Genomic DNA, 17820 nt, shown 5'->3' on the forward strand with positions numbered 1-17820 from the left:
GAAGCAACTGCTGGGGTCAGGGACACAGCTTTGGAGTGACAGAAGACAGATTTGAGACACTGCAGTGCCACTTATCTCCTTTGCAATCATGGGCAAGTTACCCATCCTCCAAGTTGCCATTTCTTCAGTTTCCTAATGAATGACACTTTGTCAGAGGGTCAGCTGCAAAGCCCTCTGTCCATGCTGGATGTGCGTACAGCCCACCAGAGCCTCCTATTTGCTCTTATACAATGAGAGTAAAATCCACCTACCTTACCTCCCTCACAGGAATGTTGTGTGGGTTAATAGATCATATCAAGAGTGTGAAATATGATATATCAAGAAATTTGTAATGTTTTGAACAACCAAAAATAAAAATTAAAAAAATTTAAAAAAAAGATTGTTTTTGGATAAAAATCTTAGAAACACTACATTGTTTTCCTAAAATTCTAAAAATGATAGATTTAAAAGAAACAAGTATCATATATCTGAGAAATGAGAAATAGTGTCTGAGGTGCATCAGAAATTATGACGAGACCTTAAAAATTGGAAAAATTAAAATTAAATTTGATTTAAGGAGAAAAACCAAATAAGAATACATATATACATGTATAGATAGATACACATGTCTGCATTTACACATATATATGTGTGTATATATGTATATATATATATATATATATATATATATATATATATATACACCTGAGTGTATAAATATATACACACATACATATGTACAAACACACAAAGGGATCAGTCCATAATGAGGGTGCCCCAGGTATGGATCTGTCAGTATGGGAGCTGAATGCAGTCCTAGAGTGGCTGGCTAGGTATCACACCATAAGCAGCTGTACAAACTGGCCTGTCCTTTCCTCCTGCATTAGAGACCTTTTTTTTTTTTTTTAACAAGGGAGAGCAGTGATTGTGAATATCCATGTTAGAAGGTTGAGAAGGGGCAGAGTAGGACTCCAAGTGGTTGGCAAAACTCAAGATGAGTAAGAAGCCATCAGCACTAACTAATGGGGCAACCCAAATAGTAACACTTTCCACCACTCCACCCAAAGCCTGGAACATGGCTGAGGTAATGAGACGGCACTCATAGATACAGCGTTGACAGAAGGACTCCCAAGTGCTAATATGAGTATCCAACCAAAACATACCAAGTGCTTAAATAAAATCTCTGCCAGGTAAGAGAGGTTTTATTAGCAAGTTCAGCAAATAATAATAAGGCTAACCAAACAATATATTAGAGTAAATGTGATTACTATCCCCAAAGTCGATGTGAAAATATTTAGCACATATAGAAAAATTAAACAACAACAAAATCTAAAGACATAAACTAGATATATGGCAGGTAAATGCTGGATGTGCATACAGCACCAGAGCCTCCTATTTGACTTAACTTCAACAGAGGACCTAAAGAACTTTTTTTTGTTGTTTTGATACTGAGGATTGAACTTAGGGGCACTCAACCACTGAGGTACATCCCCAGCTCTATTTTGTTTAGAGACAGGGTTTCACTGAGTTGCTTAGTGCCTTGCTTTTGCTGAGACTGGCTTTGAACTCTCAATCCTCCTGCCTTAGCCTCTCAAGCTGCTGGGATTACAGGTATGCACCAACATTGACCTTGGCAGTGGTCTTAGATATGACACCCAAACCAAAAATCTTCTGCATATGAAAGGAAGTAACAAAATAAAAAAGCAACTTATGGAAGGGGAGAAAACATTTACACATATTGTGAGGAAGGGTTAATATCTGAAATATATGAGGAAACATTATAAATTCAGTAGCAAAAACACTAATGACCCAATTAAAAATTGGACAAAGGAACTGACATTTTCCCAAAGAACATGTAGAAATGGCCAATAGATATATGAAAAGGTATTCAGCATCAGTAATCGTCAGGGAAATGCAAATAAAAACTGCAATGAAATATCATCTTATACCTTTTAGGATGGCTGTTTTATATATGTATATAAAATTGTGTTGTCATTATATGAGAAAAGGGAATCCTTGTACACTGTTGTCAGGAACACAAACTGGTACAGCCACTATGAAAATAGTATGGAATTTCCCCAAAATTTTAAAACTGGAACTACCATATGATCATAGGAACAATTTTATTCCTAGTTGTATGGGCCAAATAATTGAAACCAGAATCTCAGAGAAATATCTGTATCATTGTAGCATTACTCTCAATGGGCAAGACATGGAAACTATTTAAATGTATTGACTGCTGGATGGATAAAGAAAATCTAATACTTATGGAATATGAATATACTGAATATTATTCAATATAAAAGGAAGAAAATTCGGTCATTTTCAACAACATGGATGAACTTGGAGGATAGTATACTAAGTCAAATAAGCTGGATACAGAAGGAGAAATATAATAGATACAGTGTTGACAGAAAGACTCTCAAGTGCCAATATGAGTACCCAACCAAAACATACCAAGTGCTTAAATAAAATCTCTGCCAGGTAAGAGAGGTTTTATTAGCAAGTTCAGCAAATAATAATAAGGCTAACCAAACAAGATATTAGAGAAAAGTGATTACTATCCCCAAAGTCGATGTGAAAATATTTAACACATATAGAAAAAATAAGCAACAACAAAAAAAATCTAAAGATGTAACCTAGATATATGGAAGGTATATATTGGATATATTCATTTGGATTCTTCATTTTTATATGAAGGATCTAAAATAGGCAAACTCATAGAAGCAGAAAGTAGAATTGTGATGGGTTGGAACTGAGGGGTGACAAGAAAAAATAAATAATGGTATATCCACACAGTAAAATATTATGTAGTCCATAAAAATGTTTCCAGGGAAGTTCAAATAACATTGAAAAATGTTTGTAAGATGTTAAAGCAAGAAAAATTATGTGCAGTATGGTCCCAGTTAAATAAAATAAAATAAATAAACAAACCATTAAAAACAACTAGACAGGAATTCGCATAAATACTAGTAATTTTTAGAACTCTCTCTGATTTTCTTTTTCATGGGCCCTGCTCTAGGACCTACTTGCCTGTAAACTTAGTGTCATTTTGCAAAGCCCCAAATAATAGCCTCCTGAACTATCAAATGGTTTGTCCCCTTTTCTGGGCTCCTATAATCCTATAATCAGCTATTTTTCTCTAAGAGCCTGTGATAGGGAGTTGGGTATAAGTTATGCCAGAGCTGTTAACCTGGGGCAGAAATTGTTTAGTAAGATGGCTCCCTGTCCCCCCTTCTAATACTATCCAGAGTGATGGAGAGCAGATGACATCTGAAAAGCTACATTTGACTCAGAATAGCTGCGTCTGGATTGGGCTGTCTGCAGCTCTCCTCATTTAGAATGTCTGCTGCTGCCTTCTGTGTAGCTGCACCGGGTTACCCAGACCCTGTCTCTTCTCTATCTTAGCACACACAGTAATGGCCAGTGCAGAATGTAAAGCCGATATTCATGTTGGTTTCAATGTCTCATTTAGGCCCTGGAAGGATAGCTGACTTCCCCTTCTGTCTTTGAGGAAGTTTGTGTGTAATAGTGCATCCATGACCTAATCAAGGGTTTGGCCCTCCCCTTGATTAAATACCCACTTCTTTTAAACATGTTTTCTAATTATTTGTAAGATAATTCAAATCTTTTTGGGAAGAAGGAACAGTGTCTAAACATTTATTTATTGACATAAAGATTTCATCCAAGTTGCTGGACCTTTATGATTATTGGGAGAAATCCAATAAATAGAAATACTGTCCACTGGTAGAAAGAAAGTAGATTTTAGTTTCAGAGGTTTGATTTTGAGTGCTGTCTCTTCAATGTGTGAATCTGGAAGCACTTACCCTCCTTGAGGTTAGTTTAATAGATTCAATAGATGGATAAAATAGTGCATCTATGGAAGAACAGAATTTGGTATATCCATACAATGGATTATTATTCAGCCTTAAAAAGGAAGCACTTTCTGACATTTAGTACCACATGAATGAACCTTTAGGATAGTATGCTGAGTAAAATAAACCAGCCATAAAAGGACACATACTGTATGACCCAACTATTATGAGATTCCCAGAGTGGTTGAGCTTATAGAGACAAAGAAGAAAGGAAGTTGTTAGGACCTAAGGAAGTGAGAATAGGGAATACTTGTTCAATGGTTACAAAATTTCAGTTTCAAAAGGAGCATTTCCAAATCCCTTTGTCCCTCCACGAGAAGCAGGAGTGACTGTTGAAGACTGGTGGGCTTGCAACAGTCTTCTGGCAAAGCTAAGGACAGCCCAAGGTGATTATTTCTTCTCACTATGTACACGTTACCTTGTGACTCTCATTTATTCTTAGCATATTAAAAAAACAACAGGCAGCGCAGTGAGATGATTAAAAGAATGAGTGTGAAGCCATTCTGCCTGGACTAGATCCTAGCCCTGTTAGTGCCTAGCCCTGAAAAAGTACCTTAGGCATTAGTAAAAATGGTCATCACTAGCATTTCTGTTACTACTGATGTTAGTTTGTGTTCTCTTTTGTATCATCTCATTTCCAGCCTCCTTTATTTGATAAACTCTGATGTATCTTTCCAAACCATAAATTGCATCTGCCCCAAGTGTCATTCTTATCAGATCTACAAGAAAAGAGTCTCTGAAAGAAGGAAGGAGGGGCTGCAGATTGGGACAGGTCGTTTATAGTTGTGCAACAGGGCAAGTGACTCAAGTCAGGACAACTGGAGGACTTCATTAAATCTCAAATGCCCATGCATTAAAAATAAGGAAGTTTTTGGAGCTTTATCAGCCACAGCAATTTCAGTTGTGTCAGGATGATGGAGCATAAACAGGGTTGTTTTGTGTCCAGAACTAAATAGGAGAGGAGTTATTTAAGACATATAGCTATGAGGGAAGTGGCGGGAGGTCTTTGCAATTGTGAAGATGGAGGAATTAGGGAAGGATTTTTGATGAGTTGTACATGTGGATGTTGAATTTACCCTGGTCAATGAAGGGAGCCAAAGTCCTTGATGAATACAGGGAAATGGCCAGGACATCAGTGATCTAGCCCAATGGAAGAATCTGTGAAAGAGAAAGAATTTTTGTGTAAAAGTAAAGCAAGAGTGATTTGGAAGTACTAGAGTCCAACTTTCAAACTGCTGGTTCCTGGATGGAGCCTATGAATGCCGGGTCTAGCTAGCAGAGTAGAGGAAGACAGTGAAGGGGGCAGGAGGCTATGGGCTGAATTGTGTCCCCCAGTTCATTGAAGCTGTGTCCCTCAGCACCTTTTCTATGTGGAGGTAGGGCCTCTAAGAAGGTCATTAAATTAAAATGAGTTCATTAGGAGTCTCCTGTCCTTTGAGAAAAGTGAATTAGGACACAGACAGAGGGACAGCCATGTGAGAGAGCATGGCAAGAAGGTGATCATCTACCAGCCAAGGAGACAATCCTCAAAAGGAATCAAACCCATTGGCACCTTAATCCTGAACTTCTAGCATCCAAAACCTTGGGAAAATAAATTCATGTTGTGCGAATTACTAGTCTGAGGTGTGTTGTTATGACAGCCTTAGCAAACTAACACACATGAGTACAGTTAACCGTAGATAGGTAGTTTGACCAGAGCAGAAGGAATTAAGGAGGGAGATAATCAGCTCACAGGGAAGCAGGCCATACAAAACCCATCCAGGTGGATGGTTGGTCCAGGCCAAACTCTTCTAAATCCTCATGTAAAGGTAGAATTCTGGGGGCTGGGGTCGTGGCTCAGTGGGTTCAATTCTCAGCACCACATATAAATAAGATAAATGTCCATTGATAACTCAAAAATATTTATTAAAAAAAAAAGGTAGCATTCTGTATGGGAGGAAGAAGCTGAGTGGAAATGAGCTGCTTCACTCTAGGCTCTGGTGGTGACAGAGGAAGGATGATCTCTTCAATGGCATTTCTGATTCCTTAGGGAAAATCCTAATTCTCAGGAGATATAGAAGTGCCTAATTAGCAAAGGCTTTTATTACTGTTAGGCTCAGAGTGAGGCCTTATATTCAAGCAGGGAAGACTAAACCAGTAAGGATCGAGGCTTGCAGAGTCAGGAGGCTGGGCTCTGGCAGGAGCCATGGTGTGTCCGAAGGCCCTGCCTACTTGGAAACTTTTGGACACTCTATAGACTGATAGCATCTTTGACCTCTAAACCATGACCTGAAATGCCCATGAGCACCCATGCCTACCTGACCCTAAAGTGCCAAGCCCAGTACAGCATCCCAACACTTGCTGATGTGTATCCAAGGAAGGGCAGCAACATTCACTACCTGAATCTGTCAGAGGCCATAACCAAGAGGACTTAGGTTGGGCCACCATCCTCCCATGGTGTTTCCCATCAACCACTCCTAGAAATACATACGATGTTAAGCAGAAACTCCTTGGCTTCTCCTCTTACACTCATTCCAGAGTTTAACTGACCAAGGAGATATAATTATCAATAACTTACAGAGGAGATATAATTACCAATAACCAGCAGAGGAGATATTACTATCAAGTCTTATAAGTCACCATGTCACTCAGAATATTTATAATCTTCTGAAGCCACAAACACAGGATAGGAAAGGGAAAGACATGAGAGATTGTCCCACGCCAGGAAACTCTAGGCCTCTGTGTCATTCTCTGTTGATTTGTTGATCTTATTCCAAGCAGATGTTTTGGATATTTTTCTTCTGGCAATTGCCAACTCATTTACTCTTGGTTCCTGGTTGGAAAGCCTCTGAGTTTTTTTTTTCCTGATTGTCTACTTTTCCTGTTCTTAATTTAATCAAATTATTTGAAACTTTCTCCATTAGCATACAACATCTAAGAGTTTATGTACTGATGGTGGGCACATGGACTGCAATACTTCCAATGCCTCTGTTCTACCAAATCAATAAGATCAAAAAGAGGGTCAGTTTTATTTTTTTTGTTTTTAAGAGACTATGTCCCTTTCAGTAAGATCAGAGTTGAACCACAATTTGCCTTAAAAGAAGTTTAGGGGGCTGGGGATACGGCTTAAGTTGTAGTGTGCTGGCCTGGCATGTGTGAGGCACTGGGTTCGATCTTCAGCACCACATAAAAATAAAATAAAGATATTGTGTCCACCCAAAACAAAAAAAATAAAAAGAAGTTTAAAGTAAAATAGAGCAGTGTTCCTGCACACAGTGGTGTACACCTATAATCCTAGTAGCTTGGGAGGTTGAGAAAGGAGGATAGTGAGTTCAAAGCCAGCCTCAGCAATGTAGCAAGACCTAAGTAAGTCAGTGAGACCCTGTGGCTGAGAGGTTGAGTGCCCCTGAATTCAATCCCCAGTGTCAAAAAAAAAAAAAAAAAAACAACCTCATTGGTGCTTCACTCTTCCTCCATTGCTAGTGATGTTCCTTTATTTTAGAGTTTTGCAAGAGGGATTAGGAGGAAATGTGACCCAGATCCCCTGCTTGGAGTCTTACTATCTTATTCATCTCTTCAACTTGCTGAGTCATAGAGACATCAAGGCAAAGATGGAGTGGAGAAGACTGAAGAGAAAAGGAGAAAAAATATCAAAATGCAGAGAGAAGTACAGAGAAGAAAAAGAGAATATAAATGAAGAAAGAGTGCACATATATCATAAGGAGGTAACACAGGACCCAAAAGAGGCAGGATGAAATATGAAAACTTTTGTTTCATCTTACATTCATTTGCTAGAATATGAACATAAAGGTGAGATGTTTTTAATAAGGGTGTGTATATGCGTCAGTTTCAGCATGGATAGATAAGTCCTTGGGTTACTTAGCCGCAGACTAAACAAATCGTCTTAACATCTTGAACACTTTGAGCAAACTTGCCATTTTTATTCATGGGCCTCTGAGCCATGGCTCCCAGTGGATCCATGAAGATTAAATAAATTATGTTTCTGATCATAAGTAAGCTCCACTCTTTTTCATAGCAAACGAACAGCCTGCAGTAATTCTGTAGACAGAATACCAGCTTCTGTGTTTTAGACAAGAAAAGATTTTGTTTTCACCTCTGTTTTGATGCAGGGGGACAAATGGAGGATGAAGGCGGTGTCTGGGTCCAGCCTATGTCCATGGCCAGTAGGGCCAGGCCAGAGCAAGGGAAAGGGGCTGTGGGGTAATCTTGTCAGACAGAGACCTACGGCTGAAAGATGGCTTCAATCAGAAATGCTCATTCTCTTTCAGCAACTGGGTTCTGCTTCAACTGCAGAGGGCAGGAAACCTGGAAGGGAGCTCTTCTGCGTTCCGTATGGAACATGCATTCCTACAAGAGCAAAAGTCATCTGATGTTATCAGAAAGGTGTGCAACCCTGCAAAGACCCAGAGTGCCTTTCGTTGCAGTGAATCTGCAGCTTCATTATAGGACTCCTGACCAAGGCCCCCAGTGCATCTGCCTTCCGCCTTCCATCTGAGATGAAATTAAGCCTGGCCCAACAACCAGGGTCAGCATGGAAATGGGAAATCTTTTCCAAAGACAGCCACTTCCCCTATCCCTGTCCTTCTCTCAAAGGTTTGTTCTCCTGTTAGATGTCAAGTTGATGATTCTAAATCCCAGATGTGTCATGCTCAGTTAGTGAATAACAGACTGTCAAATAGAGCAATAAATCTTCTTGCTTGGTGACTGCAGTGTGGAGCTGCCATGCCATAGCACTCACACACCTACTAATTCTGTGATGAGTGAGGCTGGCAGCAGCCCTGTGTTCTCTGGGGACTGGTATCAAGGTGCAAACATATTGAGATGGGATGATTGCTGGATCTGTCCCGCTTTCCCAGTGCCCGAGCTCATGACTGGAAATCCAAAGGCAATCTGCCATGTAAGCTCTGTTAATTACATTGGCACAAAGCCTCTTTGGAATCTCTCTCCTACATGAGATTCTGATAACTTTTTCAGAGCTTAGCATGGTCCTGGCAAAGCGGTCATTTGGATTGTTGTGTGAGTTTTTTTCCTATCACAGGGACTCCTTCGTTTTTTCTTGATCAGGTGATAAGAGCCAGAGTTTTTCTTTAATCCACTCCCCAGGGATGCAGAGAACTGGGGACCCTTCTTCTATCCCATGAGGTTTGATCCCTCAGCCAATGCTCTGGAAAGAAATCATTGAGTGGACAGTGATAAGCACTGGGGAATGAGATAGGATGGATGAGATCCAGGTGAGAACATTCCCAGCTTTGCAGGTTTTCTATACAGCTGCATTTTCATAGGTGAGACCATCTCCAAGGAATAGAGATGTGAGTCTATTGGCTAGAAGTGAAGATAGGTGACAGGGTGAGATTCCTGTGCCTGTCTGAGCTTTAGGAAGTAGAGCTCTTATCCAAATATTCCTAAGAGTGTGATTTCTTTCACTCAATGGCTAAGAGCAGGGATTCTGGATGAATCACTGGTGTCTAAAAGCTGCGTTGGCTGCATTGTGCATTCCTGGCAAAGTATGCATTCTTATAAGAAGAATTGCTACACCAGGCACTCCATGCCTCAGTCGCCACAGCAGAATTATTGGTAATTACATAAAGTCAAGTTGTGAATCAAATGACACAACACATTTAAAATATTTAGCACCATCCTGGCACTTAGTAAGTCTTCAGAATATGATATGAATTATTAGATAATAACATCGATTATCAGGATTCCAGTATTAATGTTTAGTGTTGTTCTCTGATTATTTTACTTTTTTTACATTTATTTTTTTAGGTGTAGAGGGACACAACACAGTGCCTTTATTTTTACGTTGTGCTGAGGATCGAACCCGGGTTCCGCCTGTGCTAGGTGAGCACTCTACCACTGAGCCACAATCCCAGCCCCAGATTATTTCACTTTTAACAATTATTTACAACTTCTCTCTCTCTCTCTTTCTCTCTCTCTCTCTCTCTCTCTCTCTCTCTCTTCTCTCTCTCTCTCTCTCTCTCTCTCTCTCTCTCTCTCTGTGTGTGTGTGTGTGTGTGTGTGTGTGATTTTTGTAAAATCAGCATTTTTATTAGAGTCATGACACATACAACCGGGATTTCACTGTGCTCACTTCTGGAGAATTGAATGACTTTCACATTTAGCATGTCTAAGCATTATTTAGCTGGAGGCAAGTGTGAAGAAATCTTTTTATATCCTCATGGTATTGCTGGGAGAAACTCAGAAGTCAAAAGACTTTGTGCTCTCAAGAAGTAACAAGCTGAGATCCCTTGTAGGATGGGGGAGTAGAGTAGTTTGCTTTCCAAGCTGCTGCATGGTGTGAGATCAGAAAAGCAGATCAGCAGCTTCTCAGTGAGGTGGGTGAGAGGGGGATTTAACACTGGGCTCTCAGAACATCTTGGGGATTCAGAAGATTGGAGACAATAAAGTAAAAAAAGAAAGCCCACTGCCAGCACCCGCCGCTGGAGCTGAGCCACTGTGGGCAAAACCAGTGAGGGGACTAAGAGAACATACATTGGGCTGGGGATGTGGCTCAAGCGGTAGCGCGCTCGCCTGGCATGCGTGGGGCCCGGGTTCGATACTCAGCACCACATACAAACAAAGATGTTGTGTCTGCTGAAAACTAAAAAATAAATATCAAAATTCTCTCTCTCTCTCTCTCTCTCTCTCTCTCTCTCTCTCTCTCTCTCTCTCCACGTTCTCTGCCCAAATCCACCTCCACTGGGCTTCTATCTCCAAAATATACTGTCTGAATCCCGTGAGAACTCAAGGGGAACTCAGGCAGCAGGATACGCCCTATTCCCAGCAGGAATAATCTTAAACCTTAAACCTAAACTGGGAACGCCCTAAACACGATTATCTTAAAACCGGGAACACCCTAATCTGCCTTGGTCCTTGAGCAAGGTCACCTACATTCAATGTCACTGCAACATGGGGTACGCTGGCAAGGAAATTGTCATACCTACTTGGCTAATGGCTCCCAGCATCTCCCCCCTTCTGATTAATTAAACAACAAGCAATGTGGCTTAAGGACCGTGCCTGGTAGGTTGTCCAATTCAACATATGGTTCTTACCCGTCATCGGAAAACTGACCTTTAGGCGTCAGCCTCCTGTCTTAGGTTGATACCACTGCAATTGGATCATACCCGTCACTGACTACCGGTCCAGCATACAGCCATTGGCCCCCAAATTTTAGACCATCACTAGCAGAAGGGAGGAGGATACAGAAATGCCATGACACCAAGCCAATTGACGGCTCCTTGGGAAAAATTGCATCACTGGTGACACCATCAGCAAAGATATGCCAGCACTACCACAACTAACATGGGGTGCGCTGGCAAGGAAATAAAAATTGCATCACTGGTTAATCACTGTTGCAGATGTAAGAATGGCCAAGCTGGAGCTCTGGATATCAGCTGTTATGGATTTGAGTCAAATCATCTTCTTCTCGATCTGTAGAAATTGTTTTAGTTAATCTCTCTGGAATCCAAATCGGCTGCTGTTCTCCCTGTGGAAACACACAAACAAAACCCCAACTCCAGACAATCACTGGGTCAGGACCTTTCCATTGTCCTGTTAGAATATCTTTCCAAAGTACCTTAGGCTTATGTACATTTTTTGGACACATATGCCTTTCCACAGCACTAAGTCCTGATGAATCCAAATTTAAAAAGTTTAGAGTAAAAAGGGTTATTTTAAGGTTAACTTTGGGGGATATATACCCCTTTCCAATTCCCTCTTTTTGCTTTAATAAGTATATGTCTGTATCTAATAGTTGTCTTAGCTTTTTGCATTTTCTATCTGTGTAATACCTTACTTGACATTTTCAACCATTTTTTCTTATTTCTATCTTCTAATTTTTTTCTAAGGTTTTTATATTTACCCTTAGTTGCTTATTTTCTCTCCTAGTTTTTTTCCTATTTTGTGGGTTTAAAATTCTTGTCTTCCTACATTTTTTTTATCTTTCTACATCTTCTTTATCTTTTTTCTTTTTAACTTTCTATACTTCTGTCTTTAAAGTTTTTCACTTTAAATTTTTAATCTTCTTTATCTAAATATCTTTTATCCTATTATCTTCCCATTTTTTTAAAGTAATGCCTTTAAGATTAATTAGGCTTCGAATGATGCAATAAAGCAATCTTTTTTCTGCCATGAAGGTATCTCGACCACCTTCAATTTAACCTTTTAATTATCATCTATACTGTACTTTTAAATGTACTTTTTCACCACCTACAACTTCACTTTTATTTTATTTTATTTTTTTTTTAAATTTTTTATTGTTGGCTGTTCAAAACATTACATAGTTCTTGATATATCATATTTCACAATTTGATTCAAGTGGGTTATGAGCTCCCATTTTTACCCCATATACAGATTGCAGAATCACATCAGTTACACATCCATTGATTTACATATTGCCATACTAGTGTCTGTTGTATTCTGCTGCCTTTCCTATCCTCTACTATCCCCCCTCCCCTCCCCTCCCCTCCCCTCCCCTCCCCTCTTCTCTCTCTGCTCCCTCTACTGACATTCGTTTGTCCCCCTTATATTATTTTTCCCCTTCCCCTCACTTCCTCTTGTATGTACTTTTGTATAACTCTGAGGGTCTCCTTCCATTTCCATGCATTTTCCCTTCTCTCTCCCTTTCCCTCCCACCTCTCATCCCTGTTTAATGTTAATCTTCTTCTCATGCTCTTCGACCCTACTCTGTTCTTAGTTACTCTCCTTATATCAAAGAAGACATTTGGCATTTGTTTTTTAGGGATTGACTAGCTTCACTTAGCATAATCTGCTCTAATGCCATCCATTTCCCTGTAAATTCTATGATTTTGTCATTTTTTAATGCAGAGTAATACTCCATTGTGTATAAATGCCACATTTTTTTTATCCATTCATCCATTGAAGGGCATCTAGGTTGGTTCCACAGTCTAGCTATTGTGAATTGTGCTGCTATGAACATCGATGTAGCAGTGTCCCTGTAGCATGCTCTTTTTAGGTCTTTAGGGAATAGACCAAGAAGGGGAATAGCTGGGTCAAATGGTGGCTCCATTCCCAGCTTTCCAAGAAATCTCCATACTGCTTTCCAAATTGGCTGCACCAATTTGCAGTCCCACCAGCAATGTACAAGTGTACCCTTTTCCCCACATCCTCTCCAGCACTTGTACAACTTCACTTTTAAACGAGGCTTAGATTCTGTTTAAATCGCTTTAATGTTAGTTTACATGGCTGCCCTTCAACCAAAGGCCTTTTTTTTAACTCCATTGAGAAGCTTTGTCTCAATCTGCCATGTACAAATATCTTTTTCTTCTTTCTTCCTTTCTCAAGCTTTTAAAGTAAGTCTAGTTTCCTCAAAATCTTTTTAAATGGCATTTACAACTTTTTACTTTACCACACAGAGATTATCTCATCTAGAAACATTTCTTTTTCCTTTAACCTTTTATATTAAAATATATTTCCACATCTTGAATCTTTTTCTATCTCTTTTTTAACCATTAACCCTTTTTATAAATTCACATTTTGAAACAACTCTTATAAAATTTCTGATTTAGACAAATTACTCCACTTTAATAAGATGAAAGACTTTCATGTTTTTTATGATACTATAATACTATAATTGAAACCTAACTGAAAATTTTTCTACTCTTTGTATATAAATTACACATGATAGAATCTTAACACTTAGTAACCTTGTTTTAGCAAAGACACAGACACAAAGCAATATTAAACCTTTTTCCATTTACCAATTTATGAAAACACACATAATGTTTAAATATATTACCTTATGGAACTTAATAAGTAAAGAGTACTTGATTTCATATTTAGTGGTTGATATTTTAACACTTTTTTAGAGAGAGAGAGAGAGAGAGAGAGAGAGAGAGAGAGAACGTACATTTCAAGTGGCACCATGATATGTCTCGGTACAGAGAAATCAAGGTCAAGAACACTCTGGGTGCGGTGGTGCACACCTGTAATCACCTGTAATCCCAGCAGCTAGGGAGGCTGAGGCAGGAGAATCAAGAGTTCAAAACCAGCCTCAGTAAAGGTAAGGCACTAAGCAACTAAGCAAGTGAGACCCTGTCTCTAAATAAAATAACAAAATAGGGCTGGGAGACCAGGAGAATATCAAGCATACAGAGTGTTTTACCCAGGGGACTATGGGCCATAGGGACCCAAGAGATTTTGGATCCCTCCCTCCCTTTGAGTCTGAGGACTTGCAGGACCCACTGGGACAGGCTGGGATTTGATCAGGCAGGTGGCAGTGACTGTGTGCTTGGGGACTGAGCTCAGGAGGCCTGGAAGGGCTGCATCTGTGGGTAGCAGAGTGGGTGAAAGATTGGCTCCTCTGTTGCATGAGTGGAACCCAGGGGAGAACTCCTGGAGTACAGTCTCCCTTTGTGGATTGTCAGCTGCCAGGCCCTGGGGATGCACTGATTTAGAATCTTCACATCAGTTGCCATCAATGAAGCACCTGGGGCCTACTTAGACACTTCCTTCAGGAGCTCCGCCTATGAATTTCCTCTCACAGAACTCTACAGAGACCCCAGCCCAAAAGTAAAGCAGACAACACTCTAACCCACTCCACCTCATACCGGAGATAAAGACAGCCAAGAATTTTTGAACTCCAATTGGCAACTAGACAAGAACCAGAAAAAGAAAAAGTATCACCATCTATCCTAGATGGAGACCTAATGCTGGGTTCACAAAATCTGACTATTCCAATAACTTAAGAAAACAACAAAGAAAACACTCGAACACAGAGAAGTACCTTTTCAATATTCCAGGGATAGCTCTGTGACCTTAAGTGTCCGTGGAAAGAGAGAGCCACTGGAATTCTTTATTCTTATATAGGAGACACACAAGGGGAGGTTCCATGGGACATTCTATACCAAGGACAAAGGGGTAGGATTACAAAGGAACAGGTGAGTGTAACTCAACCCCCTCAGGTGACGCCTACTCCTGGAGCCACGCCTCATTATCCCACAGAGGTAAAGCTCAAGTTATTACAGAAGGAAGGCAATAATTGTTCAGTTCCCCCGGGGCATCGGGACTTAAAGGTGTGTTCTTCCAGCGCAGCTCCCTACTACCGAGGATTTGGGAGCCTACTCTTCTGCAGAGTACATACTTTAGGAAAAAATGGAAAGAAAGACATTTGGGAACAGACAATGAACATCTATTTTCATTGTCAATTTTTGAAAACCACAATGGAAACAATTTCTTAATTTTTCAACAATAATTTCTTTCTTTCTTTTCTTTCTTTCTTTTCTTTCTCTAACACTCTCTCTTTCTCTTTTTAATCATCAGTTTGTATGTTGAATGGTACATGGACTTTTGCACATGTACATATTTGCCTTTCTTTTCCATTTCTAGCTTTTAATTTTTTTGGTTTTAATTAGTTATACATGACAGTAGAATGCATTTGTACATTTATACATAGATGAGATATAATTTCTCATTTTTCTGAGTGTACATGTTGTAGAATCACATTGGTCATGTAGTCACATATATACAAAAAATGTCTTTTTCATTCTGTTATCCTTCCTATCCCCATGTCCCCTCCCCTCCCCTTCCTTCACTCTCTTCTACCTAATCTAAAGTAACTCTATTCTTCTCTAGTGCCCCGCCCCCTATTGTGAATTAGCATCCGCAGATTAGAGAAGGCATTTGGTTTTTTGGGATTGGCTTATTTCACTTAGCATGATACTCTCTACCTCCATCCATTTACTGGAAAATGCCATAATTTCATTATTCTTTAAAGCTGAGTAATATTCCATTGAATATATGTGCCACATTTTCTTTATTCATTCATCTATTGAAGGACACCTAGGTTGGTTCCATAGTTTAGCTATTGTGAATTGAGTTGCTATAAATAGTGACATGGTTGCATGCCAGGTTGCTTGCGACTAGAACACTCAGGGGGTCACTCCAGGGGAACTGGGCTAATTGGGCTAGGCAAAATAACCACACAAGAAACAGAAATACCTTTTTCTTTGGGGGTGCTGTGACAGCTCCTCTGACCTTAAGGGTCTGCAGAAAGAGAGAGAGAGAGCCCGGCATGTGCGACCCCTTTTATTGAGGAGAAGCTATTCAAATGAGGCAAGGGGTCAGGTTTCAAGGGGCTGAGTCTGGCTTCATGACATCTGCTGTCAGCAGGTTGACTGACATCTAGGAAGGCCACACCCAAGAACAGAGTAAGAGAAGGGGACACACAAAGGGCATTTCCATGGAACATTCTATCCTAAACAGGGCAAGAGGTAATATTACAAAGGAACAGGTGAGCATAGCTCTACCCATGGGGATGTAGGAAGGCACATCCATGCAGAAAGACACAGTTGCTCGACCCTAAAGATTGGGGCTGCCTAGGCAACCAGATCACAGAGTGACCAACGATGCCACACCAATCAGAAGAGGAGATAAATGCAGTTACGTACTATGTCGGCCTCTCACAGTTGCATTACTGTAGTATGCTGATTTTAAGTTGTTTAGGTATAAACTGAGGAGTGGGATATTGGGTCAAATGGTGGTTCCATTCCAAGTTTTCTGAGGAATCTCCATACTGTTTTCCATAGTACCAATTTGCAGTCCCACCAGTAATGTATGAGTGTACCTTTTTCCCCACATCCTCACCAACATTTATCGTTGCCTGTATTCTTAATGATTGTCATTCTGACTGGAGGGAGATGAAATCTTAGTATAGTTTTGATTTGCATTTCTCTAATTGTCAGAGATGTTGAACACAGCACCTTGTCTTTGATGATGAGACCAATATCAATAGCATGTAGTATAAACAATATATAGCCTTATACCTAATAGCTCCCACTAAGACATCTACTGCTTTCACACATTAAATAAAAATGATGAGTTCAATAAGTATCTATAGTATAAATAGCAAATTTATTAAAAACAATTTAAAATTTCAAGTGGTGGACAACGGTCATTTCTAGCATTTTTTGAAGCTGGTTATTTTTCAGGCTCTCTTATGAGGTCTGGGGTTTTTGATAAATATATTTGGGGTTTGTTTTGTATTGTTTTTCTCTTGTCTGATTCTCTTAATTTTCGTTTGCTAACAGCCAAAATCCATTGTTCTCTCTTTCATTCTTCATTTAATTTTCTTTACTTCTATTTTCTCTCCTCATCCCTTATAATCATCACATCCTATATTGTCCACATTCTCTCTGTTTACCTTTTGAAATGGCAAACCTTTTTGCAAACATACTCTATTAACTGTTGGCAATAGCTTACCATACTATTTCTGTTTATGGTGTCAGTTAATATTATGAATGTTATAGTAGAAAGTAAGTATTTAGTTTAATGCTGTATATTGTTTGCATTGGTTGTTATTAATATCTGTCTCTCCCTAAGCCTTCAGGTGCAAGAAATCTTTAGGAACATTGTAAGTTCATAGCATAGAAACTCTGCTGCCTCAGATTCATACTGATAAGTGGGTAGACACACAAACAATATGAAAAAGTAAGGAAACAAATCATTATAAACAAACCAAAATATCTCAATGACAGAATCCATTGATACCACAAAGGAGGAAATGTCAGGGGAGGAATTTAGAAAATTCATGGTTAAAATGATCTGTGAAGTAAGATTATGCAAGGAATAAAATAGGAGAGAAAATATGGGGAGTGAAAGATCATTTCAATAAAGAGAGAGAAATTCTGAAAAAGTACCAAATGGAAATATTTGAAATGAGGGAAATAATAAACCATTAAAATTTAATGTAAAGCAGTACCACCAGACAAGACCACTTGGAAGATAGAGTTTCAGGCAACAAAGACAAAATATATGATATGGAAAATAAAGTTGATCATGGAGAAAAGATGTTAAGAGACCATTAACATAATTTCCAAGAAGTATGAGAGAACATGAAATTTAAGATACATCAGCGTAGATAAAGCATCTAAAATTAAAACTAAAAGAATGCACAATTTTTAAAATGAAATAATATCAGAAAATTTCTCAGACCTTAAGAATGAAATGG

The sequence above is a fragment of the Marmota monax genome, unplaced genomic scaffold (assembly GCF_021218885.2).
Source record: "Marmota monax isolate L192 unplaced genomic scaffold, Marmota_monax_Labrador192_F-V1.1 WCK01_AAM20220418_F8-fsc00030, whole genome shotgun sequence".
Lineage (NCBI taxonomy): Eukaryota > Metazoa > Chordata > Mammalia > Rodentia > Sciuridae > Marmota > Marmota monax.